At 35.2% G+C, this 26445-nt stretch overlaps 1 protein-coding gene across 2 annotated transcripts in view; it reads right to left on the bottom strand.

The window, feature by feature from the left end:
* LOC150105259 (leucine-rich repeat flightless-interacting protein 2-like) overlaps nt 1–23457 on the bottom strand; it is a 308848-nt gene extending 285391 nt beyond the window's left edge. The window contains exons 1-2 of one of the 2 annotated variants that reach the window (XM_090394023.1): nt 23383–23457; nt 10283–10336 (exon numbers count right to left, since the gene is read on the bottom strand). The gene's annotated coding sequence lies outside the window, so the exon portion shown is untranslated. Of the gene's footprint in view, nt 1–10282; nt 10337–23010; nt 23117–23382 lie in introns of those variants that run through there. The other variant, XM_090394022.1, reaches the window with a different exon arrangement.
* Between the last annotated feature and the right edge of the window lie 2988 nt (nt 23458–26445).

Raw genomic sequence — 26445 nt, 5'->3', positions numbered from 1 at the left:
TCGTCGTTATGTTTTCCTTTTGCAATAAAATTCCATTCTTTCAAATAATCATCGTAAAAAATGCAGTTTTGTTTTAGCATTGTTAAGGGCTTAAGGAAAGAAACAATATTTAATTTACCTTTGCATAATTAACAAAGAAAATTAATTTACCTTTAATTATATATTTTATGTATTAACCATATATCGCACCTTCATATTTTTTAATAATTATTGAAATAACATCCACGTACTGTATCAATACCGCACTGCACAAAGTCCAAATAAGAACTGTTTGAAAATAAGCAAATGCAATATATCTTTACAGAATTATAAATAAAATGCTTATACTCAAATGCTAAAATGATTAATAAAAAGCGACTAATGAAAGGAACTGTCGCCGTCGTAATCTGTAAACACAATTTCTTAGATTTGTCAGTTTTTATGGCTTATAAATCCATTTAAGTTGGATTATTCGAAAAGAATATTGAAAATTATAATTGCTTAACATAATATTTATAATTTTATCTTTTCATTAAAATACGGGATATTAGGCTCCCTACAAGTACAATATGGGACATCTGGCAAGCCTGTTTGAATACAAATAGGAGCTTTTTCGAAATTAAAGGAAAAAGGACCTGTAAAAATTGAAAAATCTTATTCTTCTTGCTCCTTAAAATCTTTAAATCGCCTATCAAATAATTCTTTATTCTTTTCTAGTTCAGGACAATATTGAGAAAAGGTAAAACTTTGATCTTATTGTTCAGCTGTTCACACACAGGAAAGTAATTCAGAATATTCTATTTTAAATTATTTTGGAACAAAACCAATTTACATTTAAAACTTGCCAGTGCATCATGTGTTATTAACTGATCTTTCCTTGTAAGTTTGACATCAAAATCATTCAAATGTCCTGTAATATCAACTAAGAATGCTAGATTTGTACTCATGTCTGATCATTAAGAAATGCAACATCATGATTTTTGATTTCTAGGAACAATTTTATCTCCTCTAAAAGTAGAAAAAAGCTTTTAAGAACCTTATGACAAGATAACCAACGAATCTCTATGTAATAAAGTAGCCCCTTCAAATTCACTCTCTAAGTCTTTAAAAAATTGTGCAAACTGCCAGTGATTGAGGCCTATGGATTGGATGAAGTTCACAGTATTCGTCACAGGCTTGAGTATGCTGCTCATTTCCAATACTTTGGAGCACAAGATCTGCTAATGAATAATGCAGTGGAAAGATTGCAGTTTTGGAATGTCTGAATAAATTTCCTTTATCTTTGCTGCAAGTCTTGGTACAAAACCTTTATTTTTGCCTGTCACTGCTGGAGCACCACTGGTTGTTATAGCTACAAGCCTGTTCAGAGGAAGTTGGTATTTTTCCAAAATGCTCCACACGGCATCATAAATGTCTTCCACTATAGTGGTTCCATGGATGGGAATCATTTCCAAGAACTTTCAGTAATATTCATATTGCCGTCGCAAGACCGAAGAAACAGAGCAACTTGAGCCACGTTGTGAATATCGAAACTTTCGTCAAGTGCAATTGAAAAGCACTATACGTTTGCGAATGTTTCTTGCAACTGGTCACGCAGATTATCTGCCATTTCTGTTATTCTTTCAATCACAGTATTTCTGGACAAATAAATATCGCAAAATACTTGCACATTTTGGAACATACATTTTTGGGTGCTTTTATCATGCACTCCTTAACCAAGGAACCATCACTAAAAGGTTTGGAATGTTTCGCCAATAAATAGCTGATTTCATAACTGGTTCTCACTGCTAATTCATTGTCTTTCATCATTTTTGAATATACTTGTTAACTTTGATAGTTTATGATTGATCAGACTAGGATTGGACTGAAATTGCGATATAAATTTTATTATTGCAATTATATTATAGTAGGTTGTTGCATCCATATTGTAACTATAAATATTGCACGAAAAAATAAACCAAATGTTTAAATCGATATTTCTGTTTTATTATAAAAAAGCAACCATTCTTTTTTTGTATCTTTCCTTGAGGTGTTGTGGGCTGCAATAAATTGCTTTGTGGGCTGCATGTGGCCTGCCGGCCACCAGCTTGACACCTCTGCTCCAACTGAATTGAATGACAGCAGTAACAATATGGCATGAAAATCAGGCAATAAAAAGACCAAAATCTATGAAAATAGGCAGGAGCATAGAAAACTTCAGCTGCACACTGAATGGAGATCCTATAGAGCAAGTAAAATATTTCAGTTATTCAGAAACAGTTTTTAGTGAAGATGGCAAGGTAAATCTGGAAATAGACAACAGAATAAGCAAAGCTGGTATGGCGGGTAGGCAGCCAAAACACCAAACTTGCAGTATACAAGCCAGTGTTCAAACCAGTTTTAAGTTATGGATTTGAGTACTGAGTTAGAAATAAAGCACTTGATCAAAGACTAGAGACCACAGATATGAAGGTTCTGAGAAAAATTAGGGGAGTGAACCAATGGCATCAATGGCAGAATCATTAAAAATGAAGATATCAGAAAGGAACCTGACATTATTAGCAATCAAGAATGTGTCAGGAGAGCTAATCTAAAATGGAATGACCATTTAAATAGAATGGGCGAGGAAAGATTAGCAAAACAGGTGCTTGATGCCAAGATGGCAGGAAAGAAACTCAGTCTAGGTGAACTGATTCAGTCTGTAGTGCCTGAGAAGCATGAAATGTTAGATAAGACAATATTGGAGTTCTCACAAGTAACAGACTGATTTGGAGGAAAATTGTTGATAGGAGATTAATAATAATGTAAACTTAATCATGTAGTGCTGTTATAGTAGCCTGAACATCCCTTGGGGATATATATATCAGAAAATTGATGATGTCTTATCATTTTTATTTAATTATGTCTTCTTCCTTGATATTTCATCTTATTCATTAGTCCTGCAATCTTAAGTCATTTCAAATCAAATGCAAGATCATTAACTTAATCTCTATAAAAAAAAATCCAGAAATGTCAAACTTTATATTCCTTTTAATACATAAGACTTATTTTGATGACTACCTTGTTTTTGGTAATTTATACTCATTAACCTGTTTGAAACATAACCTAGTACTGTAAGGCCACAGATGCGAGACACTTTGACACTTCTGTGCATGTCAGAAGAAGGAGAATCCATTCCGATAATAGGGTAACCAATCCATCTTGTGGACGAGTTGTTTATTATTATACATCAGAAAATTAACTTTTCTTTTATGAACATTGTAGTTTTTAAAGTGTTAACTATTTTGCTTGTATAACAGTTGGAAAATTTTACGTATAAAGCACACAATTGTGAGTGTTGGTGACGAATTCATACATCCTTTATTTCTTTCTTCCCTTCAGCATGAAATGAATATTCTTGGCAATCTGCCAGCCCCAGTTATATGAACTGTGGGCGTATAATATTTTGATATAAAAGGGTGCTCCATTTCAATTAAATATACTTTGCTATACGCATCTTAAAATGTTTCAACATTGGAGACATGATAAGAAAGAGATTAATATTCAAGAAAATTGCTGATGGGAAACAAATAATAATGTAACCATTTTGAGGGGAAAGAATACATATCAGGAAATAATGAGATTATTTGACAGGCCATATTAAGCATAGGTTGTTCTGTGTAATGTCCCATTCACAATACATAATTGCAATATATGGAAGAACTTTTCTCTTGGCACCTTATATGCTTTTTCCAGGTTTACAAACTTAAACATGGGTACTTTTCATATTCTCATGATTTTGCAACTGTTTATATTTGAGCTAATATCCACTCCTGACAAAACATATTGATCATATTTTAACATGTAGGAGAGGAGATTTTATGACAGAAATGTAGAAATTGATGAAGAGTTTAAATGAGCTGAATAAAAAGTTATTCTTATGAGGGAGGGTAAAAACGAGAGGCCTTTCCTGCAAGTTGTATAAGAGTAATTAGTAAGAAAATGAATAATAAATAAAGTACAAATGATAGGAGTATATATGATGAACTATGAACAAGGTGTAAAGACTGAAGGGCAACTGAAATGCAGTGCTGGAAATTATCACGAACAAATTCCTGTTATGTACCCTCAAGGAGTGTACAAGATATATGATAGTATATCTTGTTATTCTTTTATTAATTATTAACTTCCACACAACAATTTTTTACTAAATTAATAGTAGTTAAAGTAAACTGTCTGATCTTATATTTTGGACTTCTAAGGCACTTTAAAGTACTTAGATCTTGTCTTCCTCTGGGTCTTTTTCTTTCAGCTTTTTTTTTTTATGACCATACACATGAAAGGTCACAGGACCTATAACAGTGCCATGTATATGATTAAGGAGAAAGAGGTAACTTAATGATATGTTTCTTAAAGAACTGGAGGTTGTACTCATTGGGAAAACATTATGGGGAGATTTGTTCCAAAGAACAGAGATGGATAGAATGAAGGAAAATGATAAGAAGTTTGTTCAGCATGTTTGGAAAACAGAACACTTAAAATGTGTGTACACATAACAATATATGATATTAATTGCAGGGGGAATAGCTCCATCTACAACTATCAAAATTCAAAGAATAAATAATGATTAATTCTAGAAACACAGGACTAAGGAGTGTTATTGAGGTTGACTTCCCAAAATTGTGAAAGTTTAAGACAGTTGTTCTTGGCTAAGAAACTTAGCCAAAATTCTGCAAGTAATAAATATTATTTTATTGTTACATAAGTGTCATTCCATTGTTAATTTTTATTATTATTCAACAAAAATTACTGTTTAGTAGGTGTAGTGTAAACAGTGGATTGCACAGTGTTGATAGTCAAAAAAATATGGGCTCGCATAATGAATTCACAGACTCCAAGCAGAATAACATAGTAATAATAATCATGCATGAAATAAGAGTCAAGTACTGAAGAAGTCAATCATAAGAAGACATTAAATTCCTGGGATGTGTACAGAGACAACAAATGAAATATAAACATTAATTAAAAAAGACAAATAACAGTTTGAAAACATATAAAATTCATTATTTCATATAAAATTTTCATACCAAGAGCACCAATGTTTTACCAAGAGTACCAAAAAATTGGTACCAATGTACAAATTTCTGTATCAATATAAGGTTAAAAAATGGAAAGGCATAAGCAAACACAGTCCGCGCGGTTAGCCTAGTGGCTTTGCGCTTCGCAACCATATGCCTGGGTTCGATTCCCGTCGGAGACGCGAGGAGCTGAAGGATCTTCCTCAGCCATAGCCAAGTTAGCCGGTCTTGGGTACGGGCAGTAGGGTTTTTTCGCCAGTTTATCTGGTGTTTTTCATCCCGCAAGCAGGCAAACCGGCCTCGTGAACACACAGGGATAGAGCCAAGAATACCTTGAGACATAGGCGTGACCATTCTATCCTCGTATTTCGGTTACGAAATCCAAGCATGCTTGGAAGGTTGTGGGCCTTAAAAGGCCTCTTAAAGCCATTGGGTTAGATAGGGATAAGCAAACACAACTAAAGATCCAATAATGCAAATATCGGAGTAAGATATGAATAATGTAGAAAAGCATAGTCCAATCTATGCTAAAGTCATAACAATGTTTAATATGTATGTTAATTAGGACAAGCTCTGCTAAGGAAAAGTTTCTCATAAACAGAATAACTTTAGCATATCACATCACATCTATGTAGATTAGAGCAATATAGCAAGTTTCACAGCTTTCATTGTACAAATGTTTAGGTAAAGCTTGAGTCTTCTTCCAATGAATTCAGTGTTTGGAGGACATAGCATGTTTTTCAAATCCACCATGTTCTGGCTCATGGAATTTAATACAGTTTTGATGTTCTCACAATGGACAACTGCATATCTATCACTGTGAACAAAACAGAATCAACCAAGGAAATTTGATATGCACCAGGGTATGCTAATAGGGGGAAGTCTGTCCTTGCAGAGTCATAGAAAAGGGGTGACAAGACTGAAGGTTTATAAAAAATAAAGACAAAAACTTAATGAAATAACTTCCGTGAAATAAATTCGTTAACTGTAAAAGTTTTGCCTGAGTATCAACATCTTCAGTACAATAACAACCATGGAACACTTAACTGGAGATCACTTAAATCCCAAAACAGCAAAGTATTTCAGATTAATTCAGATTTGCTTTTTAACATACAGAAGAGTCTCCATAACTCATTTGACACAAACAATGCCATTTGGTTGGAAAGATCTGGGTTCAAATCCTATCTAGGCTGCAAAGAATCTTTGTCAGTATCTTACATTCAAGATGAGTTAGCTAGTCTCATACAGAAGTAGGATTTTCTTCTTGGAAACTCAGATTTTTCATCCTGTAAAACCAACCAGATGAACACATGCACTTTACAGCCACAGCAGACAATACAGATTGGATTAACTGTCTTATTATGAGCACAAAAGCAGCATCAAATTCTAAGAATCCAGGTTACTTGGCCATGACATACCAGTGAGACTAACAAGAATGTAAAGATATTTACATTCTTGTTAGTAATATTGTTAACATTCTCCTGAGATATTGGAGATGGAAAAACTCCACATGGTAATAGCTTTGTTGATGAATGAATTGTTGAGAGCACTAAATGAAAGTTGATTTGTATATCAAATACAGCATATGAAATCTACATGAAATACAGTATATTACATATCCTTCTTCGGAAGCACATGTAACTACTGGCTGTGAATTACAGCTCTGGCTGCTAGTATGCTTATGTATTTAAGGCATGTTTGCTTTGGATAATGCTAGTTGCAAAATCTAATAAAATGTTGAGTTATATATATCTGAATGAATCAGTTATTAATTATATACACTCACTTTGTTTTCACAACATGAATGTTTAAGTTAGATTTCGATATATAAACTTGAAATTAGTTCTCTACATCTTAATATTATAAAGCTCATTATTAATAATAGCAATCTGAATATTTAAGGTCCCTTAACTTGGTAATTATTAAGATTGTACTGTAATTTTATACATGCAGGTAACCCTCATATAACGCGGATGTTAGGTTCCATAGAAATGTCTCGTTATATAAATCGTGTTATATAAGACATAGATCACATAGAAAAAGTAGGGTTAGGTTCCAAAATAATTTTTTTTTTTTAATTATATAAACAACAATGACATATCCAACAAAAACAATATTTTTATTTAATCTAGGTAATTCATGTAAGTTAAGAAATCTTAAACTATGACAAATACATGGTATAAAATTATAAAAATTACAAATTGTACATAAATTTCATTGCACATAATGCATAAATGTTTTAGCCACAATAAAATAAAGTGCATATTATAACATTTTGTAGATGCTCTTTAAGTGGCTGGAGGTCGTCACCACTTGAAATCTCTTGGACATCATTTGTATAATTCTCATTGCATACTTCGGCTGCTTTAGTCATCAAGAAGTCAGTAATAAAACTTTGCTTTTCACTATGTTGCAATTTTTTATTAAGTTCATAATATGGCACTAAACAAATATCCAATTGTCTCGTGAATTTTCTCAAGCGCTCCATTGATGGATCATTATCCGTAAAATAACTTCCTAACTTTCTTGCCAAGTCCAATCCTTCTGATAATTTCTTTAAACTGAATTCTTTAATGGATTCATCACAATCAGAATCTTTGGTAGAACTTTCCTTGCCATTTGGTTTGAAGGCATCTATTAATTGTACCAGTTCCTCATTTAAATCTGTTTCTCCATCGATTAATTCACTAATTTCATTTTCAACCATATCGCAAAAGCCCTCTCCACCAAAAATGTGTCCAACATTTATTATACGACGTAGCTCGGCATCCACTGGAGGTATGAAATTTTGTTCCGTTACTGCTTCAGGCCATATTTTTTTCCAGCAACCGTTCAGTGTAGAAGGTTGTAATTCCTTAATGGACAGAGAAATAATTTTTACACAAAACAATATTGAAAACTCTTTCCACACTTCAGGCAGTGTCATGTTTGGATTAGATTCTATTTTTTCCAAAATTAATTGAAATGTTTGCCAAATATAATATGACTTAAATGTTGATATTATTCCTTTGTCGAGTGGTTGAATAAGGAAAGTAGTATTAGGTGGCAAAAAAGTTATTTTAATATTCGGATGGCTTAAATTTGTTGGGTGGCCTAGTGCATTATCTAAAATTAGTAGAATTTTGAAGTCCATATTCTTTTTTTTGTGTAACTTTCTACATTGGGTACAAAACACTTGAAAAACTAATTTTCAAACATGCTAGCTGTAACCCATGCCTTCTTGTTGGCCCACCAATAAACAGGTAGGGTGGACCTATCAAGCCCTTTCATCACATGAGGATTTGCGGATCGGATAATAAACATTGGTTCTGTCATGTAATCACCTGATGCATTACTACAAAACATTAGAGTAATTCTATCTTTGGAAACTGAATCCAGGAACTGATCTTTCATTTTTTGAAATATAGGTGCATTTTCGCATTTTTTTTTTTTCAATATAACCCAGATTCATTTGCATTGAACACCTGGTCTGCACTGTAAACCACCTTCTTTAATATTTTTTAAAAGTTCTGCTGGGTATTTCCAGGCAGCTTCAACATCTGCTGGTGCTGATTCTCCCTGAATTTTAAGATTATACAAAGAAAACCACTTTTTAAAAATTTCAAACCAACCCTTACTGGCAGAAAATCCATGCTGAGAAATTTCTTCTGAAGAATCTTGATCAAGTTCTTTTAAATGTTTATAAAATTTGAGAGCTTTTTGCTTAATAAGGTGTCCATCCAAAGGAATTTTCTTTTGAGTGCAATCTTCTATCCAAATCATTAGAGATTTCCCAATTTTTTCTATTAGAATATCGCAAACACGAGTAACGCACTTTGCACTTACCATTGACCCAGGAATAACACATTCTTGAATTTTATGTTTATTTTGTTTGATTGTTCGAATTGTTGATTAATTTAAATTCAGAGTCCTTGCAACCTTCTGATTTTTCTCCAATTTTCAACCTATCCAAGATTTTAATTTTTTTTTCAAGAGAAATGAATTTCCTCTTCAATGTTGGTTTTTTCCCTTTCGTTGCAGTTTTAGTGGCCATTACAATACAAATAAACTTTTACGTAAAAAAAAAGCATTACATATGTATGTAACTCACCAGAAAATAAACTGCTCTGCTTGAGAATAGCACACTTATGATTTTAAATGCACTTTCCTGGCAGTAAACGAAGACAATTTTCAACAATAAACACTTTATACAGTAAACCCTAGATGGCGAACCTATGGCACTAGTGCCAGAGGTGGCACGTCTGAGAATTTTGCTGGCACCTCAACGATTTACAGGTGATATCCTTTTATACGCTTATAAATTATTCATGTTTTTTTTTTAATTGTTACAATACGTACAAGCTGAATTTTGTTTTACACAAGACAGCAGCTATAAAGACGTGCATATGACTGGTGTGGTATTAACAAAAGATCACGCGACCCAAAGACAAAAGCAACCGACAAGTGTTGAGTTGAAATGCAAATTCTCTTCAATCGAATTCCATAACATCTGAAACTGTCATAACAACATTCACTATTAGTTTTAACACATTCACAACAGGGTGTCATTTATCGTTCCAATGGAACTTCTCATTAATGACTGGCTCAGCTCACAAACGTTTCAACCCTTGGTTGAATTTTATGGCTTCTTGTTTGCGTTTGAGGTGGCAGGCGAACTCACACATTCATTATATGGCACGTTTCAATTCTTGGTAGACTTTTATTTTAAGTTAGCCTTTGTGATCTGTCATAATGATATCAAGAATTTCAAATGCACGAAAAAAACACTTATTTCATAATTGAAAAATTGGACAATAGTTTTTAGTTAGATATTGTGTTTTGGTGCAACATATGGTTTTGCTTAAGTCTATACAGCATAGTCTGGGGATATGTGATTTATTAGTTAGTGCCATTTTTATTCCATCTGTCTCTAATTGCACTATTTGTTGAGAATGACACAGACTGCAAAAGCCCTCTGTACGGTACCTTATTCAGTGATACAATAAAACTAAATTCGATACTTATAACTACTTGCACGATACGGGCAGACACAAATTTAATGAAGATAAAATTTGATTTTTAAGTCCTACAGTGAAAAATATGAAAAATAAAATAAAATAAAAAATAAAGGGTTACTAGAAATTGCAGACCATGTTATATCGAAACCGCATTGAACAAGGGATGCCACAATTTGTAGACCGCGTTATATCAAAACCACATTGTATAAGTACCACGTTATACGAGGGTTACCTGTATATTGGTTTTTGTAATTTTGATAAATTACTTACATAAGGAATGGGTCAAGTTCTTTCACAGGTTTTCAGGTCCATCTATGAATGGTGCTATGGATATAAAAAGAAAATTGTAAAATATTAATTAGCAAAATAATCCCCTGCTTCTTTTGTCTCTCATTATTTGATTCTTTATCCTTAGGTTATAAATGATAAAGTTACCTTATTAGTTAACCAAATTAGGATAATCATCATTATTATTAACATCAAACCTTCAATAAGTCAAAAGACTGCAAGTGGTTAACACCCTCACACAAAAAAGATAATCAAATAGTGCCTTAAATATTTCTGTTCACAGTTTCTCATTCTCAAGCAATGCATTACACTCACCATTTTCCATGCACAAGACCTGCTCTTTGGTGCCTTGCTCACACCCTCCTTAATACAGATTCCAGGGATGGCCTTTTGTGTTCTCTCTCTCTCTCTCTCTCCACTCTATGAAAAATCTCCTGGTAATAACCTCTCACCAACTTAGATGTTTCAAATCAAATTCCCCCTCATTTTCATATGGCTCTGCAAATTGCATTCTCTCAATCTGTCTTCATATTCTAGATCCCAAAGATCCAACATCAACTTAGCAGATCATCTCTGACTCTAATATATCCTCATTCCCCCCCCCCTCTTGGAAACCAGGCCACAAGATCTGTTCAGATTAATCATATGTGGACTGATCACGCTTTTAGAGGAACAAACATAACCTCATTGCTTCTACATATAAAGCCCTGATCAGTGTTTTAATATAATAACAATAATTATTATTATTATAATTATTAAAATATTCATCATTGCCATAATCCATTGTGATATCCTCATAAGTTTTCCAATTTTTTTTTTTCATATTGATTTCATACACAAGAGGTTGAAGGGACCTACCTATAAGCACATTAGCACCGTGTGTAGGGTACAAGTGAGGCCTGAGACAGGAGTTCGTTGATATATGTTTTTTTTTTTTTTTTTTTGAAGAGTTGCAGGTTGTTGTAGTTTTTGGGAAGAATACTTCTTGAGGAAGGGTGTTTCAGAGGACAGAGGTGGACAAAATAAAAGAGGATAAATAGAAGCAGTTTGAAGTGTTTGCAGTTGCACAGTAAAAGAGTGCTCGGCAGCTGGAGCTTTTGTATTAACAGATGCAACAGAAAGAGAAGGAATGACAGTTGCCAATTCACTGGAGCAGTGACCATGGAAGTACCAATAGAACAGACAGTGCTAAGCACTGTGCCTGTGAGACAGAGGTTGAAGAGAAGGATCAGCCTAAGTGCATGCCTCTGGATGGCATCAAGGATTTTAAGGGAAGTTTAATACCTCAAACATGTGAGCAGTATTCTAAACATGGATGGATTTAGGATTTGTATATAGTGAAGAGTTGGTTGAGTGTAATATAGGCTCTTGAATGAAAAAGTATGAACATTAAAGCATTAACATACAAGAAACTTGTATGTTAATGCCCACTCATTAACATACAAGTTTCTTGGATGCTCAGGAGGCTATTGATGTGATGTGTTTACAGCAGGAAAAATGGGAGGTAATTGTTAGCCCAAGCAAAGAGATCTGATCTTGGTGGCATTGATCATGTCAAGGTTGTCCTCTCCCCATTAGATGATAGTACGTAGACCAATGTTTAAGTCACTAGATGTAAATGATCTTGTAGCCCACGATGTCAAGAGTACTGGATCTACTGATGATTGATTTGCATATGAGTTGAATGCTATGGTACAGGCAGAATATGAAGCTGAAGTTCTTGATGCAAGTCACATGGTAAACTGAATTTTTTTCTTTAACTGCTTTGACACATTTTCAGTTGAACCAAGGTTAGGAAAGTGGATGTGGATTATGGATTGAATGGGGAGAAAGGTCATCATACCAGTGGGAATAATTTCTGTGACTTATTCACAGCAGGTGTTAGGGTAAGGTGAGTGGAAGCAATAATCAGACCAAGGAAAGGAGTAGAAATTTTGGAGGTCATCCCAATTGGCTCTTTCTAGTGCCAGAGGATGCGAGGTCGGGAGTAGTTGGAGGCATTTTGTGAGAGAGGAGAAGAGATCCAGAGTATTTGGAGAGTGAAGAGGATTATCAGGGATTCGAGTGGGTAGATGTACAATTTGTGTTAGATCACTGCTTATAGCAAAGACTTCTGCTTCTCATCCATGGTTAATGTTGTAGGGAAGCTAGTTGGAATCATAGACATTGAGGTTGCCCAGAAAGATGACCTCACTATTCAGATAGCTGGATTGTAGTAGTGGTCAAATTTCATTTGAAGGGATGTGAACAGATCTGAGTGATTGTTAGTGTTTGGAGATGTAAATGCAACAAATGAAACATACTAAATGGGGCAAGGAAACCTTGAGCCAGATTAGGTTAAAAGCAGGGGATTCTAAATGAGTTATCCTCTGGCATACTATGTTGGATTTCACAAAAGTACAAGTGTCACCCTTGTGGTGAAAAGAATTATGAAGTGCGTAGTTTGGGCACTGGAGGTAGAAGTAGTAGATGTAGTTACAATCTAGGTTTCTGTCAGAAATAACATATCTGGTCTAGAAGACTGCAAATGATGGATGGTGGACATCATTTATATTTATGTTAATGTTACGGATGTTAGTAAAGTGGATGTGAAAGTGAGTTTTTAATGAAGAGATTCTGGGATTCATGAAGAGAATATGCCTCATCCATAAGTTTCAAGAGTCAGTCCCCAACCACTCCCAGATCTCTCATCTCCTCTCTATCTCTTTCAAAATTTCCTCATTAACTGCATACTCTGCATCCCATCCTTGCCTACCAAATTTCAGTCACTTTCCCAGTCACACAATCTAATCAGTCATTCTGTAAGACATCTACTCTACTCCTCCTAGTACTTTCCAACATTGCATTATTGGCATATTTCCAGTTAAGCAATGCCCACTCATTAACATACAAATAGAACCATGATGGTTCCAAACTACTGTGGCATGCTGTTATTAACCTTTCTCTTTTGGGATATCATTCTCCTATATACAACCCATTGACAGCCCATTATCTATCCAACTTACTAGTTGTACCATTTAGACAGGGAAAACGTTGCTGCATGGTTCATAAAATAATTATTCATGGGGTCTTAGATTTGATCATCTCATCTGAGAATGTTATTATAAATAAGGTGTCATCTTCCTCAGTTGGTTCGAGTGACCAGGAAGTGATTACCTGGGTGGATGCCAGCCAAGTGAGGATTTCTGTCAGAAAAGGGTATATGTGAAACTACAAGGCAGGCTGGTGATTATGAGAAACTCAGGAGACAGCTTGGAGCTGTAGCATGGAATAAGGAGTGGGTGGAAAGAAGATCAATGCTGCTTGGGTGATATTCAAGAACTATTTGGTAGAAGCCATGTCTAAATGTATTCCAAGGGTCAGAAGATTAGGATGACAATGACTGGAGAAAATGGTATAAGGGCAACTGCTGTGGAGAATAGAGTTATTTAATGAGCAGTTCATAAAGGTCTTTCATCCTTGTGAATGTGACATCATGGAGAGTTTGAGAGCAGTGGATGATGAAGGGGAGAGACTGACTGTGAGTGAGCAAGAGGTATGCGAGGAACTGAGAAAATTTGATGTTAATAAGGCTGTGGGACTTGATGAAATGTCACCATGTATTTTGAAGGAATGAGCCAGAGAACTGACATCTGCCTTGACATATCTGTTTAATATTAGTCTTACATTGGGTTAAGTTGTGGAAGGAAAGCAAGATTGTACTCCTTCATAAGGGAGGTAACAAAACTCAAGCATCAAATTATATGCCAATCTATATGTCAGGTGTTGTGTTAAAGTGTTGGTGACTTGGTTTTAGATTTAGGGCCTTGATTAGACCACACATGGACTTCTGTGCACCAAATTGGTCCCTGGGTTTCAAAAGAATAAAACGATGTTGGAAAGGGTTCAGAGGCAATTGACCAAAATAGTTTCTGCTTTCTGGAATGTTGAATATGAAGAAAGATTGAAAAGATGCAATTTACAGTCTGGTGGATAGGAGGAAGAGGAGTGATATCATAGAGACATACAAGTTGGTAAGGAGTTGTAATATGATTAACGTTGAAGAGGTTTTTCATAAAATGGTGGGAGATCAGAGGAGAACAAGTGACAAAGGATCCTCCTGAATGAGTCTTTGACTCCATGGGGTCTTACAATAATAATAATAATATATGTTTAAGGATCTGGTTGAAGATGATCTTGAAGCTTGAGACATATGAGTACTGCATGGTTTGTCAAATAAGAAGAATGAGTGTAGTGTGCTACCAATCAGCAAGGCTGTGAATTAATGACATTTGAGTACGCTATTTATGTATAGAAGAAAGAGGCTAGGTGATCAGAACAGAGCACTCAGGTACTCCTGCATTGGTGGTGAAACTTGAAAAAAAGAAACATCTACCATGACACAGAGAAAAAACCTAGCTACCCAATTATAGAGGGTAGTAGACACACAAAAGGTTGCAAATTTGTTCAGGTATGAATGCTAGACAATCAAAAGCTTAGAAAATGTCAAGGGTGACAGCACATTTTTTTTTACCAACCTTTCCATGGCATGTATCCATTGGTGAGTGATGTGAGCTAAGAGGCCAGCTGCGGATCTAGATTGGCTGAATCCATACTGGTAATTACTAGAAGCCCATCAGCAACTACCAGGCGGTTGTTGCTGGTGAACTTCCAACTGTGACTACAATGACTTCCTCCATTATTTTGGAGATGACTGAAGTGATGGTGATTAGTCAGTAGTTGAATAGCAGATTTTTATCTCCCTTTGATTGGAACAGGTTGGATATATACTTCCTTCCACATGTTGGGATAAGTGCCTTCTGTATTCAGATGGCACAATATTTCAGTACAAGTGAAGAGGAATCATTGGGACACCAGAAGACATTTTGGCGTTAAAGTCGATAAATATTATTCTGATGTCTTTTTTGCTGAAAAAAGCACAGGAGACATAAGATACTCTGTTTCTGGATAATTTTTTTTGGTCATCTATGCAATAGTTAGAAGAACAGTGATGCCATGTCAGGTGGGCAGAAGTGACAACCAATGGTCATTAAAAGGAATCACAACACATGGTTCCTATTTGGACAAGGAGCATGTTTTCTATTATTTGCTGTGTTATGAAGACAGATTTGGATTGGCTGATAGTTGTTTTCCATTTGTTACATGCTTTAGTGAGTATGATGCTTAGGTTCTTGCTGTAAGCCACCTGCAGTAAGCCGTTTTTTTTTTTTTTTTTTTTTTTTTTAACTGCTTTGGTATTTTCAAATGAACCAGAGCTTGGAAAGCAACAATGGGGAATAAAGAAGGCTTCCACACTGTTGAGGAAAATTTCTGTCTCACTAAGAGTAGGGATTTAGGTCAGAAAAAAAGGAAAGCAATAGTCAGACCACAGAAAGAGGAGCATAAGTTTTAGGGGTTATCGCATACCTTTATAGTGCGAAAGGAGATGAAATTAGGAGTAGTTAGTGGAGTTTGTGTGAGAAGAAATTTGCACATGATTGTGATTTGAACTACCAAGAAGAGAGGTGACCTTTCTGATGTATTTGGAGAGAGAGATAACTGGTTAAAAAAAAAAAGATCAGGGTATTGGGAGAGTGGTGAGGGTTACCAGGGATTGGAGTAGGTGGTTGTATGATTTGCTTTATGTCACTGCTTACAGCAAAAATTTTAAGCATCACATTCAGCTTGTTCCATCATATTGGGAAAGGAAAGCCCCTTAGTGTTTAACTTACCTGAGGTAAGTTAAACAACTGCAAATCTGATGATAGACCCTGCTTGAAGTCATTAATGTATAGATTGACCATTAATGGCCAAAGGACGGAAACCTGAGGTACACCACTGGTTACCTTAAATCTTCCAGATTCACACCCACTGTATACCACTTTTTGATATCGGTCTGTTAACCATCCCCCCGATCCAAATCAATAGATTATGTTCCAATCCCATATTCTCCAGTTTACGCAACAGCCTCTCATGTGGTATTCTATCAAATTCTTATTATTATTATTATTATTACCACCCCCAAGACCTGATGGAGTCAAAGACTCATCTGGGAGGTCCTTTTATCACACACACACAGCTCATCATACCGTGTTTTAAACACATTCAAACTCTTTGCAGACACCACATTCTCAGGCAAAGCATTCCAATCATTCACAACTCTGCACGAAAAAAACCTGTCTCTCACTCGCCTACTCACACCCTCTTTATACAGTTTCCAGGGATGACCTCTGGTTCTCCATTGATCTCCCACTATTCTCTGTAAAACTTCTCCAGCATTGATCCTATAACAATCCCTTACCAACTTGTAGGTCTCTATCATATCACCCCTCTTCCTCCTCTCCACCAGACTCTGCAAATTGCATCTTCTCAATCTTTCCTCATACTCGACATTCCAGAGGTCAGGAACTACCTTAGTCAGTTTCCTTTGGACCCTTTCCAATATCTCTTCATCCTTCTGAAAACCCAGTGACCAAATCTGGGCACAATAGTCCATGTGAAGCCTAATCAAAGCCTTATACAATGGAATAAGAATCTCCCTACTTCTACACATCAGTGTCCTCTGCATCATACCCAGACGCCTTTGTGTTGTCTTCACAATTTTGGTGATGTGTCCCCTAAATTTTATATCCTTATCCACTATCACCCCCAGATCTCTTATTTCCTCTACCTTCAATAATATATTCTCACCAAGCATAAATTCTGCATCCCATCTTTGTTTTCCAAATTTTAAAACCTTACATTTTGCAACATTGAACTCACATCACCATTTCCGTGCCCAATCACTCAATCTATTCAAGTCTTCTTGCAAGGCCACAACATCTTCACTACACTTCATGGTTTGCCCCAACTTTGCATCATCTGCAAACAACTGAATATCTCCATCCAAATCTTCACCTACATCATTAATATATAAGTTAAACAGCAATGGACCTAAAATAGACCCCCTGAGGCACTCCACTAGTGACTTTCCTTTTCCTGGATATCGCTCCCCCCCCCATACACAACTTGATACCTATCAGATAGCCAGTCTCCAATCCAATGCACCAATCTAATATCCAACCCCATCTGCTCTACTATGACTATCGACCTATCATGAGATACTCTATCAAAAGCCTTTGCGAAATCCAACTATATTACAGTGTATCCTTTTCCTCTGTCCAAGGAAGCAGTCACTTTATTGTAATAAGTAAGTAGATTATTAAACATGACCTCCCTTTAGCAAATCAATGCTGTCCATCAAAGATAATACCATTGTTATCAACCCAACTCTGGATCCTAGTTCTCACAAGCTTCTCCAACAACTTAACCACAACACCTGACACACAGATAGGTCTATAATTTGATGCTTGAGTTCGATCGCTTCCTTGATGAAGTGGCACAATCTTGCCCTCCTTCCACTCCTTAGGAACTTGACCGAGTGCAAGACTCATATTAAAAAAATATGTCAAGGCAGATGTCAACTCCCCTGGCACATTCTTTCAGAATACGTGGTGATATATTATCAAATCCCACAGCCTTATTAACATCTAGTTTACTCAACTCCCCATACACCTCTTGCTCACCTACAGTCAGTCTCTCCTCCCCATTATCAACTGCTCTCAATCCCTCCATGAAGTCACATTCACAAGATTGAAAGATCTTTATGAACTGCTCATTAAGTATCTCCACCACACATTCTGCATCAGCTGTCTTTATACCATTTTCTCCAATAAAAGTCATCCTTCCATAATCATTCTTTCTTTTGCTGGCTGCATATCAAAAGAACTCCTTAGGATTCTTTTTGGCTTCATTACCCAACTGCTGTTCATACCTCTCTTTAGCTACCTCACCCTCCTTGCTTGGTCTTTGTAGACCTCATGGAATTGGTTATTTCCAGTTCTCTTATGCTGCCTCCACAATGCCCTTTTTCTCTGTATCGCATGCTTAATCTCTTTATTCATCCATCTCACACCCACCTTATTTAACCTTCTCACCCTTGGAATACATTTAGACATTGCATCTACTAAACAGTTTTTGAAAATCCCCCAAGCTGCATTGATCTCTTTTCCAGCTAACTCCTCATTCCACGCTACACCCGCAAGCTGTCTCCTGAGCTCTTCATAATCCCCCCCCCCCTTGTAGTTCCACATATAGCCCTTTCTCACAGAAGTCCTCACACTACTGGCAACCACCCAGGTAATCACCTCATGGTCACTCTCATCAATTGGTGGGTGATTTGACACTTCATTTATAATTACATCCTCTGATGAGATGACCAAATCCAAGACCCTCAATACTCGTGTGGCCTCTGTTACATACTGTCTGAGGTAGTTATCCCTCAAAAACTCAAGAAACTCATTTTCTTTACTTCCAGTTGCTATCTCATCATTCCAGTCTATATTGCCATAATTAAAATCACCCATAACGATCACCCTTTTCTTATTTACTTGGTGATAATGAAATTGTACATTTCATTATCACCACCATCCACATTACCTGGTCTATAACAACATCCCACCAAGTATTTGATTCCATTCACCTCTATCTCACACCTCAAAACCACTGCCACTATTTCCCCTCTTGCATCTCCACTTTATATGGACATAACTCTTTCTCTATCATCAATAGCACTCCCCCTCCTGCAACCATTTCATCTACCTTGTTTCTTATACTTCTAGCATTTGTATACAAACACAACAGCTCATTTCTTTATCTACAGCTAATTCCACTGATACTATCACTCCCTCGATGTGATCTCTCCATACTCGACTGGGGCCATTTTCCCTTCTGCCTCTTCATTTTAAATTCCAACTGTTTCCTCTTGATCCCTGGTCATCCCATTCCTTTCCTGCCTACACATGCTCACCTCCTCTTGGAGCATCCACCTTTCTCATGCTGTGTACCCCTGTCCACCCTGAGCTTCCCCGTTTACCTGCTCCTCTTGCACACCCATTCTCTCATTTTCTATACTCATACCACTCACTTCCCCATTCATAACCACCTCTTCAATCTCTCCTGTCTTACTCTCCCTCTTCCACATCACTTCCCACTCGATCTGATTCATTCTCTCTATTCACTTCTCTACCTTCCAGCAGCAGTCTCTCCAAGCGACTCACACCATAACCACTCAAATGCAGCCCATCGCCAAATGCCTTAGAAAAATCCAATGTTATCATAGTGTATCCATTTCCTTTATAAAACTCGGCTGTAACATTGTTATAAAATATGAGCAAATTGCTAAAACATGATCTTCCTTTAGTAAACCCATGCTGTTCCCTGCAGAGTATATAAATAGCTTACATTTTATTGAAAAGGTAAAAGATATAAATATAGCACCTTCAGACATCTTAGCAAGTTTAGATATAGTCAGTCTTTTCACCAATGTACCCAGGGATGACACACAATCTACTTGTAAACCTTTTTCCACTGGACACAGTAAGACTATTCAAACACTTTATGAAAAACACTTTTTTCATATTTCAGGGCAAATATTGGGAACAAAAAGGACTGCCATAATTCCCCCCCCCTTTCTCCAGCCTTAGCGAACCTGTTTATGGAAAATTTCGAAATGAATACAATCAAAAACTATCAAAAGAAACCAAAAATTTGGTTATGTTACAGTGACAATATTTTCGTTATTTGGTCAGGAACAATGTACGAGTTAATTAATTTCAAAAATTATCTGAACAACTTGCATTCCAATATAAAATTCACTCTTGAACTAGCAAATCACAAAATATTTATCGTTCCTTGATATCGGTGGCAAAATAAACAAAGAAGAAAAAAGATTTTCCTTTTCAGTATACAGAAAACCTATCACAAGGAAAAGATTTTTAAATGCTGCTTCACACCATCATCCATTGAAAAAGACAGGCATGATTAAAACATCATGAGATAGAGCATACAATATATCCAGCATGTCAATTAAAAAGAATGAAGAACTGCACTGTCTGAGACAGACCCTCACACTCAATGGTTATGAACCAAAGACAATCAATAAAATTCTTAATACACCTCCTGCAGCTCCTTTACTCAAACAAGATTTTAAGAATGCAAAACACACAAGAAGACAGCATAAATCAGGATTGACTTCCCAGACAACTACCAAAGGCCAACAAGTAGTTTGGCAACAAACAGAAATGCCATATATTGATCATAATTATTTTACATGAAAGTTCAAGGAAGCATCACAAATGCTTAGAATCCACACATAATGTAACAAAAATCAAGACTTAATCTTATACCAAGTTTGGTCTGCCTTTCATTAAAAATCTATCTGCCACGAACATAGAGTACAGTATGCACAATGCACAGAACACAACAGCAACACTGAATATTCATATTTCCAGCAGTCTCAGCTTTCTGGGACTTTCAATGATTTTATTTTCCACATCCCATTCATTGCAAGTAAGTTTACTTCCATTTTTGTTATCAGATATTTCTCTTCTGCAGTCTAAAATATGTCATGTTGCACTATAGATACACGAAGTTGCTGATCTATTCAGCTTTTTCATCCGCTTCTCTCTGAATATCATTATTTTAGTTTATTCAATGTTCATTATTAAACCATATCACTTTCCTTCATTTAACTTCAGCACTGTTTTTTCTAGTTCCTCTTCATCTTTTTCAATAAGGCTATGCCATGTGCAAATTGTAAATTATGTATTTTTGTACTTGAACTGAAATTTGCCTTATATTATCCTTTATGATATTCACTGTTCTTTCCAAAAGCATGATAAAGATGCTCAGGATATTAGGTCTCCTTGACTAGTGCCTCTTGTCTAACAATCTTCCTTTTCACCATAATTTCTCACGGCAGTCTCTGCATTGCCATTCATATTCCGCAGCAGACATATCAGGTTCCTGTCCACTCCATAAGATTCAAGTAAAGCTCATGCCACTTTATGATCTATCCTGTTGAATGCTTTCTGAAAGTCAACAAAGAAGGCATGAATATTTTTATGTGGAGCTTTCTCCACAATTAATTTTAACATTAACACAGGATAAGTTATGAAGGGGTTTAAACATTTGATAACTTTTTTAATAATTATTTTTATTCTTTTTCTGTTTGTTTGTTATAATGAAATACAGAACCTAATTTTTTTATTTTTTTTTTATTAGTTAGGAAAAACCACATCATGCAATTGCCTTTCAATTTTGGTTCACAAAGACAGGCCCTTTCCTGGCATGTTCCATGACAGCTGTTAATGTTTCTGGCTGTAGTGCCCTAATTTCTGCAAGAATGTCCTCCTTCAGCTGTTGGGTTGTCTGGGGCTTGTTCACATACTTCCTTTCCTTCAGGTAACCCCTATAGGAGAACATTCACAGAAATTATTAAGGCTGCAGCCAAAAACATTAACAGCTGTCATGAAACATGCCGTAGAAAAGGCCCATCTTTGTGAAGATGAAAATGGAAGCCATTTACACAATGTGGTTTTTTCATAACTAATAAAATAAAAAAATAAAATAAATCCAAGTTCTGTATTTTATTTAACAAAAAAATAAAAATTAAAAAAAAATAATTAATAATTAAAAAAGTTATTAAATGTTTAAACCCCTTCGTGACTTATGAGCCACCCTGTATTTGGTGCACGGTACTTCCATCTCTTCTGAAATTGGCTTATCTTCCATTAGATTCCTTAATTTTTCTGCAGGTATCATCAATAAGTAATTTTCTCATATGACTTGTAAGAGCAATTGTTCTGTAGTTTTCACAGTGTGTGTGTGTGTGAATGGATGGTTATTAGAATTGATCTTGTCCATTCTTTTGGTGCTTTCCCTTGGTCCCATTCAGCAGATGCTTTACTTCACAGCCTCAATATATCTGTTTCTTTCTCTGTGCTTGGGCATGATATCTCCCTTAATTCATCATTTACTCTCTTTTGTACCTTAACACCTCCCTGTGTTTTATATAGCTTTGAGGCATTATCTTGTCCATATCTTATTTCTCTATGTTCATCAAGATTTCACCCTTTTCATTTTACAGTTCTCTGCCTAATGCTACATTTCTTAGTGTTTCTGATCATCTTGTATACTTCTCTTGTTCTGTATTCACCACAGTATCTATTGATATCCTAACACAGTTCCTGTTGCCATTTTGATCTGTTTCTTCTAGATAACATATCATCATAAATAACTAAAGAAAATTTTGGAGCTGATGCAAAAACAACTGGGAATTGTTTCTTTCTAAAAAACAAAAAGGTATAAAATAATATGCAATATTTTCGTTTAATGTCTATTTAAATAAATGGCAGAAGTTTTTCGAAACATGTTAAAATCTGAGTGATTATCTGACATGTCTATACACCTCTGAGAGAATTTAAACCATCTCATTGGGTTCCAAAATAAGTTGAGCTTAAGTTACATTGAATAACTTTTATTTTGAGAACGAATCAAAACAATTTTCAACAGCATAGATGTCTTTCGGAAAAAATACTGAGACTTCTAAACTGACGTATGCATATATAATTCTATATGTAGTTCAAGAAACATGATTTGAAGGTCAGCGGATCGTAGCACAAGTGATTTTCTCCGTTGAGGAAAGCTAAATATTTTTGATTGCAGAAAACGACTAGTCCGAAATACTATGAATATCACTGACCAAAAATGTATGGTTTATTCCCCATAACGAAACCTTAATTATACGTGCAAATAAATAAAATCTGAACTTCAATGTGAAGATCACACAAAACTATTTGGTGGGCAATGCAACTCCATGTTATAATTCATTTAAAATTATAAATTAATACCTCATGACTGCCACAGGAAATTCAATACCAACAAACGGGCAAATATCTGCACCTTCCTGCTTGGTAATTTCAGTGGTGCAAATTAAACTACAAAATTAACTTCGTTATTCCTTTCATCGTGACAACCATTTTCATTAGAAAAACATTTAAACTTATCAGAGGCGTATCTCAAACGCAATTCAGCAGTATCAAATGCAACGCCCACGTGTCATTGGCTAAACAGCGTACCTTTATTATATATCTAAAAATGTTCACAACTGTAATAAAATCATATATGAAACAACAAATAGGAGTTTCTACTCAGCAGTGTAAAGATCCCAATCAGTAAAAATAACTCATGAATCCAAAACAAAATGATTTTTGTATACAAACCATCTGATAAAAAGAGACGCAATACAAGAGGAAAAACCATTCCTAATCAGATTAAAAATAAACTGAACCTGCGAGGGCAATATTTGGTTTCTATTTTGGTGCTGCCTAAATAAAAAATGAAAAATAAATTTAAGAAAATCGAAAGCGCTGCGGGTTGAGCAGATCAATGCTTAACATTATTTTAATCCGTATTCTTTATGTTAAAAACTTCAAAACACACAATTTATTTTATTTTTCATTTTTATCTAAAGAATATTTTGTATTGCATTAAATGTAAATTTGTATAATGTAGTTTAAATACTAAAATTTTGAATTATTTTAAATTTTGTACTTCACAAAATCGCAATGCTGAATGCATAATAGTAGCAAGTCTTCCCTTATAACGGTTGTATTAAGAAACCAATCGCCTGCAATCCCTCACCAAGATTTAATTCATAATAGGCGAGGCTTGCCAGACGTCCCGTATTTTAATAAAAAGATGAAATTATAAATATTATGTTAAGCAATTATAATTTTCAATATTCTTTTCGAATAATCCAACTTAAATTGATTTGTAAACCGTAAAAACTGACAATACGGGGAAATTGTATTTAAAGTTTACGGCGACGGCGGTCCCTTTCATTGGTTGCGTTTTATTTAGTATAAGCATTTTGTTTATAATTCTGTACAGATCAGGGTGACCACCCAGCAAAAATATTTTGTAATAACTTATGCAGAAAAAAGGTACTAGATCTGAAAAAAAAAGTACTAAATTTTCATTTACTTTCGTTTCACTCTATTTAAGACATTATACGATATTACTACCTTATTATCATAGATGAACTCAATGTAAAACCGCTAACTTAACACATTATTATTATTATTATTATTATTATTATTATTATTATTATTATTATTATTATTATTATTATTATTATTATTATTCCTGATACCTCCAAGGAGTCCGAAGACTCATCGTGGGAGGACATCACATGTACAACAAAAATGAAAAGAAAAAAAGGCAAAACTCACCTCACTGTATCATATCTATGAGTCCAAGAGCTGCAGTTGTCAATCATCATAACAGAAGTCCCAGTTGTAACTCTAGCACTTCACATATGTATTAATTTACCATATAATTTTTACTCTCATTTTAGCGTTTAAAATAATGTAACATTAACTTTTCAGTTATTTATTATGCTATTTACATATATACAGGGGTTCCCACCCACAAGAACTTTCACTGGAAGTATTTATTCATTATTTTTATCAGATTTTGCTAAATTAATTAACTCTTCAGAAACAGTAAAATCTGTAGCTGATGAATATTTCCATTTTTCTTTTGTCAAAACGAGTCCATTCATCAAAGGAGTTTTTTTTTTTTTTTTGAGATTTCATTGCGTGAATCTACAGCCAACGCATTTTTTATAAGACAGTTACATTTAGTGCTTCCACACTGTATTTTCTTAGCAATTTCACTATCAGGAGCAATTGTTTTCAATAGAGTTGGAAGAATATCCATAAGCCACAAAAGCAGATTGTGTTCGGCATCCAGGGCTGTTCCGTGGGTTTGCGACTCCTGAGTACAAAATTTTTGTGCCCCTTCCCTTTCCATTAAAAATTAAAGGATCCCGAAGTACAATAACACGTTACGAATCATTTTATTATACTGCTCATTAAGAGGAATGCATTTTAAAATAAAGAAAAAACACAAATAGTAAAAAAAAAACATGTTTTATATAATAAATAAACATACTCCTATAATGTAACATGGAACACAACAAGAAAAGAAGAGACTCTCAGAATAACTCAGCGTGCAATAGAACTTAGGATTTGTAACATCAGCAAAATGGAACATTTTAGAAACACGGAAATAAGAAGGAGATCAGGCTTAAAATATATGGTAACTGCAGTATATGAAAGCAGGATGAGATAGACAGGTCACATAGCCAGACTTAGGAATAACAGAGGGACATATAGAATATTCAACTGGCAACGGGAATAAAGAGAAAACCAGGAAGACCACCTATAAGATGAGAAGATCTACTAGTGAAATCTATTTGTATAACATGGAAGAGAGGATCAAGATCGAGATCGTTGGAGGCATCTTTGTAACCTGCACTCATGGAGAAATCCTGAGTGAAACACAGGTCCATCAAGAAAAAAACTAAAGAAACTCCTAAATGTTTGTTCAGTGTGCTGAGAGCAGTTATTTAACTACCCAGCGACTCAGCCCCTCACTGAGATCTCTCACATTGGAAGGTTACAAATATGCACAAACATTTCAGTGTATTATTCATTCCCTAATTTTATGAATTAGAGGCGATAAATTTGAACATAAATTATGCCACCCAGGTTCATTGTACTCTTTGCACCCCTGAATGGAAGGGACCTGTCTGCATCATATGCACATAATCTTAATTCTGTCTCTTTGATTTGTTTTTTCGACTGGTATTTGGAACTGGATTTAAACAATGACATTATACCTGGTGACTTCTTTTAGATTCTACATTCTGCTAGTGTTTTGGAGTGTTTGCATAACGAATCAAGAGACATTTGCTACCATTAATGCTTATATAAAGGAGACACTGCTAAATTTACATTAAGTAGTGTCTCCTTTACTTTCACTTGAATAAATCAAGGATTTAAGAATGGGATCCTCCAACCATTCTTCTTTGAATTTTTGCTTATATGATTTTTTCATCTTTTTAGATGAACCCTGTAAACCTGAATCCGAATCATAACTATTATCACATCTGAATTACCTGTGTCAGAAGTGGTTTCTTGTGAGTGGGAAGGGCTGGCATTGAGATCTTCACTTTCACTGGTTCGTTTATGTACTTTACTGACTCATGCACTACTACACGTTTTCCCCTGAGATTTAGAATCAAATTTATATTTAGAAAGTTTTTCTTGTCCTTGTTTAAAAGTAAAATCTAAATAATAATATTTTCGATGAAGAATTAAACAAGTTTTTGTTAATAAAATTAATAAAACACTGGACTTCTTATAACGCGTGAGAAGTGTTTGAACAGCGAAAAATATATTTTCATTGGCTAATGCCAGTCGGATTGCGTGAGTACG

Source organism: Typopeltis vanoorti, chromosome 6, assembly GCF_054136105.1.
Source record: "Typopeltis vanoorti isolate ZY-2024b chromosome 6, IOZ_Tvanoo_1.0, whole genome shotgun sequence".
NCBI lineage: Eukaryota > Metazoa > Arthropoda > Arachnida > Uropygi > Thelyphonidae > Typopeltis > Typopeltis vanoorti.
The sequence above is the reverse complement of the archived record's forward strand: the minus strand, read 5'-3'. Positions and strand labels throughout refer to the sequence as shown.